General features: G+C 39.3%; 1 protein-coding gene across 2 annotated transcripts in view; it reads left to right on the plus strand.

Moving 5' to 3' along the window:
* The window catches only part of ASCC3 (activating signal cointegrator 1 complex subunit 3), a 480033-nt gene that overhangs the window by 268215 nt on the left and 197400 nt on the right, over nucleotides 1–14418 (plus strand). The window lies entirely within an intron of this gene.

The raw sequence follows: 14418 nt of genomic DNA on the forward strand, positions 1-14418 counted from the left end.
TTTGAGACAGCTTGAGCTAACAGATGCTTGTTTTCTGTAGCATAGGTGAGATTTTCAAGAGAGCTCATTTTACAGATTTATATTGTCATCATTTGACATGTTTTTCTTAAGTAAAGTTGCATTTGAAGAGTTCAACAATGACATATGTGTTATATTATCCTGCGGTTATTTATTCTGTGTTGATTGCACTTCTCTAAAAATGGCAAATGCATCATCACTTTTGTCAGTGCTGGCATAATCTCAGTTTAATCCAGGTTGTCGTTAAAGCAGTATTTCAGATTGTTTTTAAAGAGGTGGTTTTTACATTTCCTGAATGCTTATCTTTTTGAATATGTGAAGTTGAAATGATTAGCTCATTAATATTTTTTGGCTTCAGATAGACTTCTATTTAAGGTTTACTTTTAATAAAGATTAGGACAACAATGCTAGGTAATACTTCCACAATAAAAGTTTATTTAGTATAAATGTCCCATACAATCTGGCATCAGTAGAGTGATATTGAAACCCTTCTGGCCTATATTTATATTGAACTGTTTCCTAATGAAGGCATATCCTTTTGGAATTTGATGTATATTACAAACACCAGGTAACTTCAGACTTCACCACCGCCACTGTTGTTGACCAGTGCAGTTAAAGGGAGACCAGTGAGTGGATTAAAGAACCATGGAGCAGGCAAGGCCAGGGAAAGGTATATGCAATATTTTTCACCCATTAATTAAAAACATTACACAGATCTGGCACTCTTTAAACCCAGAATGCTGCCATTCACTAAGTACTTGTAGGGCATTGTCCATAATATATACAAAGGGCATTGGCTCAGTCTACTCTAAACATTTAGATAGACATAGCTATGTCATTCAGGGGTGTGAAAAATTCACACCTCTGAGAGCATTAACCTATGCCAACCTAACCCCTAGCTCAGTCGATGGAAGAAAGCTTCCACTGGCCTAGGTCTGGTCTACACTTAAAAAGTAGATCAACCTTTGTCACTCAGAGCTGAGGAAAAAATTGCGCTCTGAGTGCCTTAATTAATTACGTAACCCCCACTGTAGATGCAGCTAGGTCAGTGAAAGAATTTTTCCATCCATCTAACTCTCACCTCTGAGAGAGGTGGATAAACTACGTTGACAGAAAAACTTTTTCCATCAACATAGCATCTACACTACACATCTACATTGTGCCGCGATAGCCTTTGTAATGTAAACATAGCTGTAGCTACTGCTGCTCAGGGAGGTGGGATTCCTATAGTAATGGAAAAACTTATTCCAGCACTATGTAATGCATCTACCCTAAGGTGGTTACAGCTATGTCCCGGTAACCCACTTAGTGTAGACAAGCCCATTGTGTTTGTATGAGTAGGAACTTGTCCATCACACTTTCTTTGTGACCATTACATTTGTAGATAATAGGCAGTGGACACGACTATTACAGCAAAACTTTTGGAGGAGAAATGAGTTCATGGTAACGATGAATAAATTTGAAACAGCTTGGAGTTTGGTTCAGCTTGTCTAGGCACCAGATTTAGATGTTCATCTTAATCATTCATCTTAACTTCCAAAACTATGGGGGTTCCTCACGGCCGCTCAAAATGTAAAACTGCTCCAGCCTGCACATCTGCACCCATTCACACTGCATGACTTTCCCTCTAGGTCACCTGTTGGTGAGCCGCCAAACAGTGGCTGACTTGAGAGTCAGGGATGGGAAAACAATTTGAATCTTACAAGAGCAGTCTCTCTTCCCCAACCCTGCTTGATGTTAGCTGTACCATTAGACTATAGATGAACGCTGGTCAGGTTTCAGAAGTATGCATATGGCTCACAGGACAATAGTACTTTCAACAGTAATTGAATATTGACTAACTGAAAATATATACAGTACATTAAAAACTGACAATAACTCAATATCTCTGTAATAGCGATTGGTGCTTGTCTCTAGATCCCAAAGAAATCTTTTGAAAAAAGGGAAAACGTTTCCTAAAATATAATAAATAAAACTTAGGCAAAAGACTTTAAAAGTTTTTGTAAACTTTCTCATGCATTTAAATAATGACCTTGTTTCTATGTCAAGACAGTGTTTTCCTAAATGATTGTTAATTTATTATATATATATGATACTTACATTTTTGGTGATATAGTCTTAGATCTAGTTGTTAGAATAATATTTAAGTTGTGTGAGTTTTCCCTTAGGAAATAACTTCCCTCTGCCACCCAACGTTAAATATCTGAAAATGAGGGACATGTTCATTAATTATATTTTTACATGTTTGATATACATGTAAATTAACCTCTGCCACTGAGATTATTCATAGCCTCCCTGTGGAGTCGAAATTTTGTGTTTTAGGCTCTATGCCAGGGGTAGGCAACCTATGGCACATGTGCCGAAGGCAGCACGCTAGCTGATTTTTCAGTGGCACTCACACTGCCCGGGTCCTGGCCACCAGTCTTGGGGGCTCTGCATTTTAATTTAATTTTAAATGAAGCTTCTAAACATTTTGAAACCTTATTTACTTTACATACAACAATAATTTAGTTATATATTATAGACTTCTAGAAAGAGACCTTCTAAAAACGTTAAAATGTATTACTGGCACGCAAAACCTTAAATTAGAGTGAATAAATGAAGACTCGGCACATCAGTTCTGAATGGCTGCCGACCCCTGCTCTGTGCCATAGTTCCATTTAAATAACCATCTTGTCTTTGAAGTGTCCTTTGAAAATTACTTTATATTGTGTTGAAGGATATATGGAGAGTTTTGTTCCGACCAGTAATTTTTAATGGTACTAAGGTGTTGTGGGTGTTCCATTCATATTTCTGAACGGCCAAGAATATCTTTACAGAGAATCTGTACTGGATTTTTTTTTTTTATTATGTTGTAGTTTACTGCCAGATTTGTAAGCGAGAACTATTTTATCCATAAAAGTTGACAGCATTATAAACAGACATGCTGAATATATTTAACAAAGTGAAATATGTAACACACTACAAAATTTAATTTCTGTTCCTAAGGGTTTGCTAATGTGCACAGAAGTTTAGAAATTAGTCCCAACTTTGAACTTTGTTTCCTGAACTATTTAAACTAGAAAATTGTTCACGTGAAATTACTTAAGCCAAAAATGTATTTATCATGTATATATTGCTAAAAATTTATATTAATAGGCAGATTTTGTACTTTCATAATTTCCTGTCTGTGACCGGTTTTCTCTGTAATACCCCAAACTGATCTTGTGCTTTCTGTGGTTAGATTTGTACAGCAAAAGTCTTTTAGGAAATGTGAGGAGATAACTAGAATGGGTTTTTTTATGTTAAATTTTTAAAATATATTTAATAGATTATTTGCTTATGAAAGGTGACAGATTGGCAGCATTTGAAAATGGAGTTCATCAAACTGGACAGACAACAGATTAAAATTACTATTTATAGTGTTTAATCTACAAATATACTACATTAAAAGAACATTATTAAGGTTGCAAAGTCAAGCACTCAGAAGTTAGGAAATTCCAAAATTAAGGAATAAGCTTGCCTGTGCAACCTTGGTGTGCCCCCTGGTGCAGCTGTATTATGATACAGTCTTTAATTACATAATCATATTCTATTGTTTCCACAGGACTCCCATCATGTCTCATGTCCTTGTCAGATCTCTTCCCTCTCCCCAGACTAATTCCTAGTCCCATTCTCCTTGCCCAAACAGTTCCAGCCTCCCCTCCCCCTTTTAGCTCCCAGTTCCAGTCTCTTCAACCCACCATTCCCTAGTTTCTCTTACCCTCCAGGTTCCCCACAGCCCTTGGTCACCATTAGTAGGGTTGCCAGGCATCTGGTTTTTGACTGGAATGCCTGGTAGAAAAGGGACCCTGGTGGCTCCAGTCAGCACAGCTGACCGGGTCACTAAAAGTCTAGTTGGCCTCAATGGGGCAGGCAGACTCCATGCCCGGCTCCACGGGGCTCCTGAAAGTGGTGGCATGTCCATCTGGCTCCTAGGCAAAAGGGTGGCCAGGGGGGCTCTGCGCGCTGCCCCCGCCCACAGGCACCACCCTGAGTGCTAGGTCCACAGTCTCCATTGGCCGGGAACCACAGCCAATGGGAGCTGCAGGGGTGACACCTGCGGACAGGGGCAGTGCACAGAGCCACCTGGCTGCCCCTCCGCTTAGGAGCCAGTGGGACATGCCAGTCACTTTCCGGGAGCTGCCACCACCAAGAGCTCGCACCCCAATCTCCCTCCTGCGCCCCAACCTCCTGCCCCGGCTCAGAACCCCCTCCAGTACTCAAACTCCCTCCCAGAGCCCGCACCCCCTCCCACACCCCAAACCCCTGCCCCAGCCCAGAGTCTCCTCCCACACCCTGAACCCCTCATTTCTTGCCCCACCCTAGAGCTCACACCACCGGCCGCAGCCCTCATCCCCTTCTGCACCCCAAACCCCTCATCCCCAGCCCCACTCCGGAGCTATCACCCCCTCCCTCACCCCAACCCCCTGTCCGAGCCTGGTGAAAATGCGTGAGTGAGCAAGGGTGGGGAGGAGTAAGCGACGGAAGGAGGAGGGATGGAGTGAGTGGGGGGTGACGGCCTCAGGGAAGGGATTGGGGCAAGGGTGTTCAGTTGTCTGCAATTAGAAAGGTGGGAACTCTACTCACCAGACTCCTTGTCCCAATTTTCTTCTCCCCACCCCCATCCAATCTGGCTTTTGCCCCCTTTACATTCGAATCAGCTGGCTTCTTCCTCCTCCTCCACACTGCCTAGGGCATGAGCAGGAGGGTCACTAAAAGCACAGGAGAGACAGGTCCCTGCTCTCAGTTCCAGGGCCCAGTCCCAGCCCAGTTTCAAGCAACGGTTACAGGGAAAGTCCAGCTTTTCTCCCCTCTAGGCCTAGGCCGGAGGGATCATGTTCAGTTGCTCTGTTGGGATGGCACGTATGCAATTTGGTCTGCACTAGGAACTTAGAGGAGCTGAAGCCTGTGTGATGCCAGTCCTCTTGGCTGACAGTCCTCTTGGCTGACACACTAAGGTTTGAACGAGGGACCTCCAGAGCCAAACTGATGAGCTGCTACAAATTGAGCTAACAAGACAAGATTCTGTAGCTTGGGGCTGTAACAACTCATATCCTGTGTAGATCAGCACGTGCTCACCAGTGGTTACACACTCGTTTGGTCTCTGGGGATGGTGTATGCACCACTAGGAATTACAAGAGGTATGAGCATGCTCAGTCAGGACAGAATCATCAGAAACCTTAGCTAATATTGAAGTCTCTGCTGCGAATATGCGAACTGTGATTTTTTTGAAAGCCTTATAACTGGGCCAAATTTTGGCAGGTTTTCACAGGGACAACAACAGGCACATGCCTTACACAAAAGCCACCCCCTCTGCCAAATTTCTGGCCCCTGCTCCAAAGCATGGAGGTGCTAAAGCTGTTCAGAGTAAAGGTCACCAGAATTTTTTTTTTAACATGGACAAAACATATTTTCCCCTTGTATAATAGAGTATAGCTTGTATAGTTCAGGACATGCAACTTTATTGTGAATGGAAGTTGGAAGATAATTTGCCAGGTTGAGGCATGCTCTATTCATTTGGCTGAGAATGCTCACTTGTGCACCCAATTCTGTAGCAATTTTTTCAGTGAAAATCATTGCTCTGTATTAGACCTCCCTCTACCTCCTTATTGTATAACCTGCTTCCTTTTTCAGTGATTAATATAGGAAAGTTAGAGACTAAACAGTTGGGGTTTTTTTATTTGGAATATGTAGTAGTGCAGATGGAGTCAATTGAGCTTGTACAGTCTGTTAAGGTGACCCCATGATATAAATTAACAGTGGTAGATTTAGATCAAAACATTTGTGAATGCTGATTAGAGTTAGGTGGTTGGTGTAGTGTCTGAAATAGCTCCTTCTGTTCTCTCAGGGTATTTATCCATCATACTTAAATACAGAAGACATTGAAATAATTTGTGATAGCAAGTCCTCCTGCTGTTTCACTGTTTAGTTGTTCAATATGCATTTGTTTGGACTGAAACCAAACATCTGTTTTAAATCAAAACTTGAATTGTTTGAGGATTGCAGATCTTTATCTGTGCAAAAAGATTGTAGATAAGCTGATTTTGTTTTAAAAGATTTATATGAAAGTGCTTGTACATGAATTCGTTAATTCTTGTAATAAAGCAAAAAAATGTTCTTCATAGTGATTAAAAATCTGGGAAGTCCTTTTGTAATGTTTCATATAACCCTCTTATTTCATTGACTCTAAGGTAGCATTATTGTAGTAAGGAAAATATTTCTTTCTCTTGTCTTTTCTCTGAAGGCTTATAGAAACTGTACAATACAAAAAGTAATTGGTAAAATATATGAGTCGTATTATGAAGATTCATTTTACATATTGTAGTTTAACAAGACACTGTGGCTTTCATTTTACTACCTCAGCTTTTTGAGAAGGTAAATTAATAAAACAAATACCAAAATATGAAAGGAACTTTATCAAAATTCAGCTATTTTATTTTGGTGCTCAGTAAATTTCAATGGATGAGGCTGGGAATTCTCGGAAGTATGTAAAAACCTGTCACACAGTGACTATCATATTAAAGGTATTATTATCATCCTTGGAAATCTGTTTAAATATTTGCATGCAGTATTTCATTTTAAAGCTGTGTGATGAATACAGATTGTGACAGGAAGTGTCTAAACATGCAGAATAATATAAGTGGTCTAACAATATCAGGTGATTCTTTATTTTAGATAGTATTACCTACTATAAAAATGAGTAGCAGATTTGAAATATCTAAGTTTTACTATTAAGTTTATTATTGTATGATAAACAGCACTGTTAAATTTAGGAAGGAATTAATTTGTGAATTCATGCAAATATACAGTTGCTCTTTCAATTGTATGAATATGTCAAGACCCATCCTGCAACCATTACTCATGTAAATAATCCTTTCTCACATAAGTGTTTCCATTGAATTCATGTGAATAACACCAGGTACTTAATGCAGATGTGGGCTGGTATGTTTCCAGATTATGAATATAATAAACAATAGCTGAAAAATGCAATGCATCACTTCTGCCATATTTTTGTGTGTGGCATTTACTGTAAAACATAAAGCAAAGCTTATTTATTTATTTAAGAAAACATACTGTAATTAGATAAATGGTTTAATAAAATATTCACGAACTTTATAATGTCTGTAGCTAATAATGAAATTAGTGAACACATTTTATGCTGTCCGAGATTCAAGTTCATTTCCATAATTGGCTCTTCTTTCTACTTATGCATATTAGTTTTTATTAGTAGACTAACAAGAACAGTACACATTTTTAATCTAATTTTAGGAAACTAAAATGTAAACCTTATGCAGATTTTTAGGTATAGGTGTTTCAGCTCATTGCCTTCATCTTCTTGGAATGGTCATTCCCACTGTTTGATGTACAACTTGTAGAAGAATTTGGAAATATATGTTAGTAAAACCATGTATGTTTTCCTTTCTCCAGTTGTTAAAAGAGGTGTTTTCAGAACCCAGAGAACACGTTTTCCTGCCCTGTCATATTTGTTCTTCAGTAAATATAACTTGGATGTAGACGTAGCCATAGAATACAGTATAAACCACTGGTGTCAGCATGTAGGGTATGTGTAGCAACACACCACAGTGAAAAGCAAGCTGTGTCCATCCTGTGGTGTGTAGCTACACGTGAGTGAAAGGCTTCAGCAGCTCCGCACTATCAAGTTTTCCCTGATGCAATGAAAGTCTCCAGAAACAGTGAGTTGGTGGAGCCTTTCCTCATTGCTGAAGTCTTTCCCTGCAATGGGAAGTGAGGGAAGGAGGCAGCGGGATACTGCACTGCTAAAAATAGACAGTCTATACTTACCTCCGGGTCTGGCGGTAAGCAATCAATCTTCTGGGATCGATTTATCGCGTCTTGTCTAGATGAGATAAATCGATCCCGGATCGATCCCGGAAGTGCTCGCCGTTGACGCCGGTACTCCTGCTCCGCGAGAGGAGTACGCGGAGTCGATGGGGGAGCCTGCCTGCCGCGTGTGGACCCGCGGTAAGTTCGAACTAAGATACTTCGACTTCAGCTACGTTATTCACGTAGCTGAAGTTGCGTATCTTAGTTCGAAGTGGGGGGTTAGTGTGGACCAGCCCAGGGACTTACTGCATGGGTGAGTTAAGAGCCATTTAGAACATGTAGTCTGGTACATAACCACATACTTCAGGAATGTCTTTACTAGCCTAAGTTATACCTAGTGGATCTATGCCGCTATTTAAACCCATGCTAGGAGGGCTACCTATGTGTATATGCTACATGCTGCTGGAAGAGGCATGCAGTATAGAAGAACATAAGAATGTCCATACTGGGTCGGACCAATGGTCCATCTAGCCTAGTATCCTGTCTTCCGACAATGGACAATGCCAGGTGCCCCAGAGGGAATGAACAGAACAGGTAATCATTAAGTGATCCATACTCTCTCTCACATCCCCAGATTCCTTTTTTAATTTAAAAAAAAAAGTGTGTCATATTAGCTATCCTCCAGTCATTTGGTACAGAAGCTGATTTAAATGGTTACAAACCACACAGTTAGTAGTTCTGCAATTTCACATTTGAGTTCCTTCAGAACTCTTGGGTGAATACCATCTGGCTCTGGTGACTTACTGCTGTTTAATTTATCAATTTGTTTAAAAACCTCCTCTAATGACACCTCAATCTGGAACAGTTCCTCAGATCTGTCACCTAAAAAGAAAGTCTCAGGTTTGGGAATCTCCCTCTCATCCTCAGTTGTGAAGATCGATGCAAAGAATTCATTTAGTTTCTCCGCAATGGCCGTATCATCCTTGAGTGCTCCTTTCTGTTAAGCTTGAATAGCATTATACAAAGCCATTGCTAGCTGTACGGTAATACGTTTGTTATGCCACGGTGTGCACATTTAATTGTTAGCACTGACCACAATCGCAGTTTTGCTTTTGCTCTTATTACAATGGATTGTTGGTCCTGTTTGAATCAATGCCTTACTGTTTTTAATATTTAGTGAGAGTTACATGTTGATTCTTTTTATCGGTACGTGTGCTTGTATGGCAGAAGAGGGGGTATAAACTACTACAGACACAGAGACGGGGGGCGTCTGTGATCAAGTGAAAACTGAGTGTTTGTTAACTTAAAACAGAAGTAATACCCGCATCACTCATCTTCCAGTCTGGACCAAATAGGCATAGGTGAACCTTACTAAAGGATACCAACTGAGCCGGAATAAATAGAGTCTATAGCATTTTGTACCCTTTGCCCTCCCCACCCTTTAAAATGCAAAAGCAGTCCCACTAATTCACTTAATTATCTCTCAAATGTTTTTAAATGATTAAGAAATGAATTTTTAGAGACCATTCATAAAATATTTTATATATGCCCATTTGTTTGACATATAATTATTTCCGTGCAAATTCTCATTTTATTTTTATTTTATTAATAACATCCAGCATTTGATGTTATTTAAAAACGATAAAATAAAATGGATTTGTATCCAAATACATTAGGCTGTATTAAATCTCAAATGTACAATGAATATTTGAAATTCCATATTTGTTTTAAAATTATTACAATTTTCTTTTTAGTTTCAAAATTAAGGTATTTTAAAGTTCTTGCAGTCAAAATGGAAGTTAAGAGTATTTGACTTAAACATAACCCAGTAAAGACAGATGTTAGGTAATTAAGAAGGGGAACAAAGCTCTGACTTCACCAATGATCTGAAGCACGAAGCCAGAGATCATCAAGTTGGTGGGAAATCCTGGAGTCACGCTGAAATCTTTTCTTGTTATAGACATGCAGTGCCCCAATAGCAAGGAATTCTTCTTCAACTGCTTGTCCCAATGGGTATTCACTGTGGGTGTACATGCACTCCGGGTGCCCAACTTCGGAAATTCTTCAGCAGCAGTATCCTTAAATGGTTTAGTGAAAATCAGTATACTATCCCAAAAGATAGGAGATTTCTGTCAATAAAGCTGTCAGATGAATAAAAAAATATAATTTTTAGAGACTTTATGATGAAATTATACTATGAGAGCAAATCCCATTTGAAAACTTAGCATTAGCCATTCTGTTTTATGAAAGGAGATTACTGCTCTTACCACATGATCCAAATATTTCCATCTTCTTTTCTGGGTAACTTTAGAGTTAAGGGGCTGTTGAACTTTGTTGAATCTTGACATTTGTTATAAATATATTCCATTTAATACCTACTATTTTTCTAAGGCACTTGCTTTTGTATGTATTTAGACATCTGTGCATACTTTTGATGGGTTTCCAGCTTTCCCATCCATATGTTAAAATGAAAATAACATTCAGTTGAAGATTCATAGTTTGGTCTTTAAATTGTAGATTTTCAATGACCACATCTTATTTAAGCTAGTAAATGCAGCTGCTGCCGTGCCAGTTCGTGACATTGTGCTCACCGCAACTGAATGTGGTTGGTCTTTCTGGGTGACAGAAAAAAAAGGGGTTGGGGCTCTTTTAGGGGGTCCCTACTGCATTTGGGTTATGAGTGAAGGGAATGGGGTACTTAGCAGAGCAGAGTTGAGGGGGGAACAGGAAGTGGTTGGACCACGTGGGTGGGAAATTGGCAGACCTCATTTGTCTTACATAGAGCTGTGCAAATTTATACTGTTAGAGAAGTTGGCTTTATATGGTCACATTGCTCAACAAGGTCTGCAGTTGGTTAATGCTAAATTAGGAGATGTTGTGGTGAGGTTCTCTCACCCTTGGAGTGTTCGCTTGCACTTCATGTTGCTGCTATCTCCATCTTCAATGCTTTCTGCAGGCTGCCTGCCTCTGACTCTAGATCTTCTGTAGCTCAGTTCTCCAGCCAAGCCACCAAGTTCAAACTTCTGGAATATCACAGACAAGACCAAATGAATCTGGATACTTCTCCTGCCCCTTTGGGCTACTGAAGCCCCTTCCTCATACTTACACCAACACTGCGGGAGCCTACACTCCCCCTGTAGTGTGCTACCCACATTATCTCAAGCTGTTACTCTAACACTAGGCTTCTCTCAGCCCAGAGACCTGTCTCTTCTGGAATCTCTCCCTCAACTGAGCTTCTTAAGGTTTAGTTCCGCTGCCTCTGGCAGGGAGCCAGTTAGCTACCACTCTCCCCAGGTGCAAAGTATGACTAATTAGGTGCATTTTCTATCTTTCCAGGTGGTAGGGGGTAAGCCCCATCACAGATGTTTATATTTCAACAAATTGCAATTTAGTACATTAAAGATATTAATCTAATTACTACCTGATAGCAGCAGTGTGCTGTATAAGTTAGAACCAATCTGTTAACAAACAGCAAGTCTTTACTAAGAGGAAATAATATTTTCCTCAATGACCATTTGCCTCTGAAGTTACTCAGTTGTTCCTTCATTAGTAAAAATTGAATGACATTTTCACTGCCCTGGGAGACAAAGGAGGAAGAAAAGAAGCTATGGGGAAAACTTCTATTTTTGCTCTTTATTTAAAGTTTTAACTAACACTTAAGAAAATAATAAAACATATATCATAATACAATATATGCGCAAAACAATGTGTCAAAGACATCACTCAAATATAAACTTGTTCCGAAGTGCAAGAGTTTAATGCTTCTAGTAGCCTTAGTACATTTTCACCTCTGCACTTTGGTATTTTAAATGCCAAGTTTTAGCTGGATATGAAGTTGTAATGAATTCTGTCATTTCATAGTGGTTTTAAAAAAAAGTGTTCTCTCTCAGGATGAGTGAAAATGGAAAATAAGGATTTTCTTTATAATCTTTTCACTTTGCTGAATGAGAAAGAGTTAGCAACATACTTTTGGAAACTTAGAATTGTTTAATTTGAGGCTGAGTGAACAGATCAGCAAAGAAAAGCTTCAGCTTGGTGATAATATATTTAATTGTTTTAAGAAGGGTTGTTTTTATTTTGCTTCGTAACTACTTATCTAAGTTTACTACTGTATATTCTATAATGTGCTATTGAAAAAAACATTTCAAAGCTGAATAAAAACCAAATACTTGCTGTGACAGAATATACCTGTGTCCACTATTGTAATTATCTTTGTATAAAGTTTGACTGGTGAGGTATCGTTTGAAAACTCATAATTTGCTAGTCATTGTTGTCCTGGTAAAATAAGTGTGGCAGCATTGTAAGTAAAGTTATAAGATTCCACTGCATGGTGTTACTAAAACATGTTCTAAGTCTGGGGAGTGATCAAACCACTTCCTCAGAGACAAAGGGCAAGCTGATGCCTCAGCCAGTTGTAAAGAAGGCTAAAGCACCATTACCTGCTAAATGGCCATTTTGGGGGGCAGGAAAGGGGGTATGGGGAGGGGGGAGGGATAGCTCAGTGGTTTGAGCATTGGCCTGCTAAACCCTGGGTTGTGAGTATAACCCTTGAGGGGGCCACTTAGGGATCTGGGGCAAAATCAGTACTTGGTCCTGCTAGTGAAGGCAGGGGGCTGGACTCGATGACCTTGCAAGGTCCCTTCCAGGTCTAGGAGATAGGATATCTCCATTAATTATGGGTGAAAAATCTACATTCCAGAGACTGCCTATTGCCATGCTCCAAGCTGAGGATGCTTCTCAAAGTTGGGAGAGGATTATAAAAAGAAGGGGCAGACACCCTAAGGGACCCCCTCCTCCTCACTGTCTGTCCATTGTTTCACTGCACCAGAAGGAACAAAGGAAGCAGCCATTAAACAGAAGAAGGGGTCCTAGCCTTAAAACGTGTGGCCAGTAAGCCTGTTTGATAGACTGTGATGAGAAAAACTTTACTTTGAACTTGACATAGTTTAAGTTAGGCATTAGTTGCATTTTATCTTTATTTTTCTTGTAATTATTTCTGATATTTATACCTCATGACTTTTATTCACTTAAAATCTATTCCTTTTAGTTAATAAACTTGTTTTATTGTTTTATCTCATCCAGTGTGTTTGAAATGAAGTATTTGAGAAGCTCCATTTGGTGTGGCAAGTTATGTGCATATCATTTCTATTAATTAAATGATGGACTTTATATAAGCTTGTATTGTCCAGGAGAGGGCAAAGGCAGCACAGGACACACATTTATGGGGGAAAATCTGGGACTGGGGATGTGTTGGGGCCACCCTGCAGTATAACGAAGGCTGGTGAGAGCCAGACTGTAACCCAAGTGTGGCTGTAAGGCTGCATTTACACACAGACACTCAGGGTGTGGCTTGCATGCTGGAAGGCTATTTGAGTGGCCCAGGTGGGAGCTCCTTCAGCAGGCATTTTAAGGCGCCCAAGATTGCAGGGCAAGGGTGAGACAAATATTCATTAGTCTGTTTGGTACTCTGGTTATGTCAAAGTTGCTCATTGGTCCTTTATACTCCAATGCAATTTTATCCTTGTAGATTTTTTTTAAAGTAGTGCCTCTTATGAACTAGTATTTCTCTGCTTTTCCACTCCTGGATCGGTGGCCAAGATCCTCAGTGACTAGGAATAATTAGGGTGCACATTTGCACTTTTTAAGGGGTATAATGTGTGCTTATTAAAGTCCTTTGTGCATAAAACTATATATGTTTAAAATAAACAAAGGATATGCTTAGCTTTTCAATAAAGGAATAATGACATATTTATGAGAAACATTTTTCATCTTAAATACAGTCTGTTACATATAGGAATTAAATAATTCTGTATAGACAAAACATTACCGCACCATTTATTTGTTTTTAGTTGAAACTAAGGGTATGTTTTTCACACCATTGTTTTCCTTTTCCAAAGAGAGAGGTACACAAAAGCTCCTTATCCTTTACATCTCCATGGGTGAACTTATAATGTGTCCGAAGCAATGTGTTTCTTCATCACATTAAAATAACTGTTGTAAGAATCTAATTCAAAACTCAAGTATGCCAATTTCAAAGTGGTTTTATTGGGAACTGCTTTTCCCGCTATATTCAAATAAATTTATAAAGCAATAATGCAGTATTTTAAATGTAAATTGCCCTGAGTTTTAATGTCCTAAATTTGTATTTTGTGTAAGATTTTAGTAGATAAAATACTATTTAAATTTTCAGGGAGATCATCCAAAACATGTATGTTCTAAGAATCACATACAAAGTGTTTGGGAAATTCAGAACAAAGCCATTGTTCTTTTTAACATATTATACTGTTCCTCTATAAATTAAGAAACAGCAAGGAGCTGCCCAAATAAGTAGCTTGATTTTTAGAGTTGCCGAGCATCCCCAACACTCATTGATTACAGTGAGAATTATGATGCTCAACATCTCTGCTAATCAGGCTACCCATTTAGCTGTGTGCATGATGATTTAGGTGCCCAATTTAAGCACCAAAGTTAGACCTTAGTAGTCTTAGCTCACAACATATGGCACATACTTTTCCCCCCCTGAGTCTTCTTCCTATGCTCAGGATTTTTGCAATTAGGGAAAGAAATATTTCTTAAATATATACAATTGAGTAA

This window comes from Trachemys scripta, chromosome 3 (genome assembly GCF_013100865.1).
Source record: "Trachemys scripta elegans isolate TJP31775 chromosome 3, CAS_Tse_1.0, whole genome shotgun sequence".
NCBI lineage: Eukaryota > Metazoa > Chordata > Testudines > Emydidae > Trachemys > Trachemys scripta.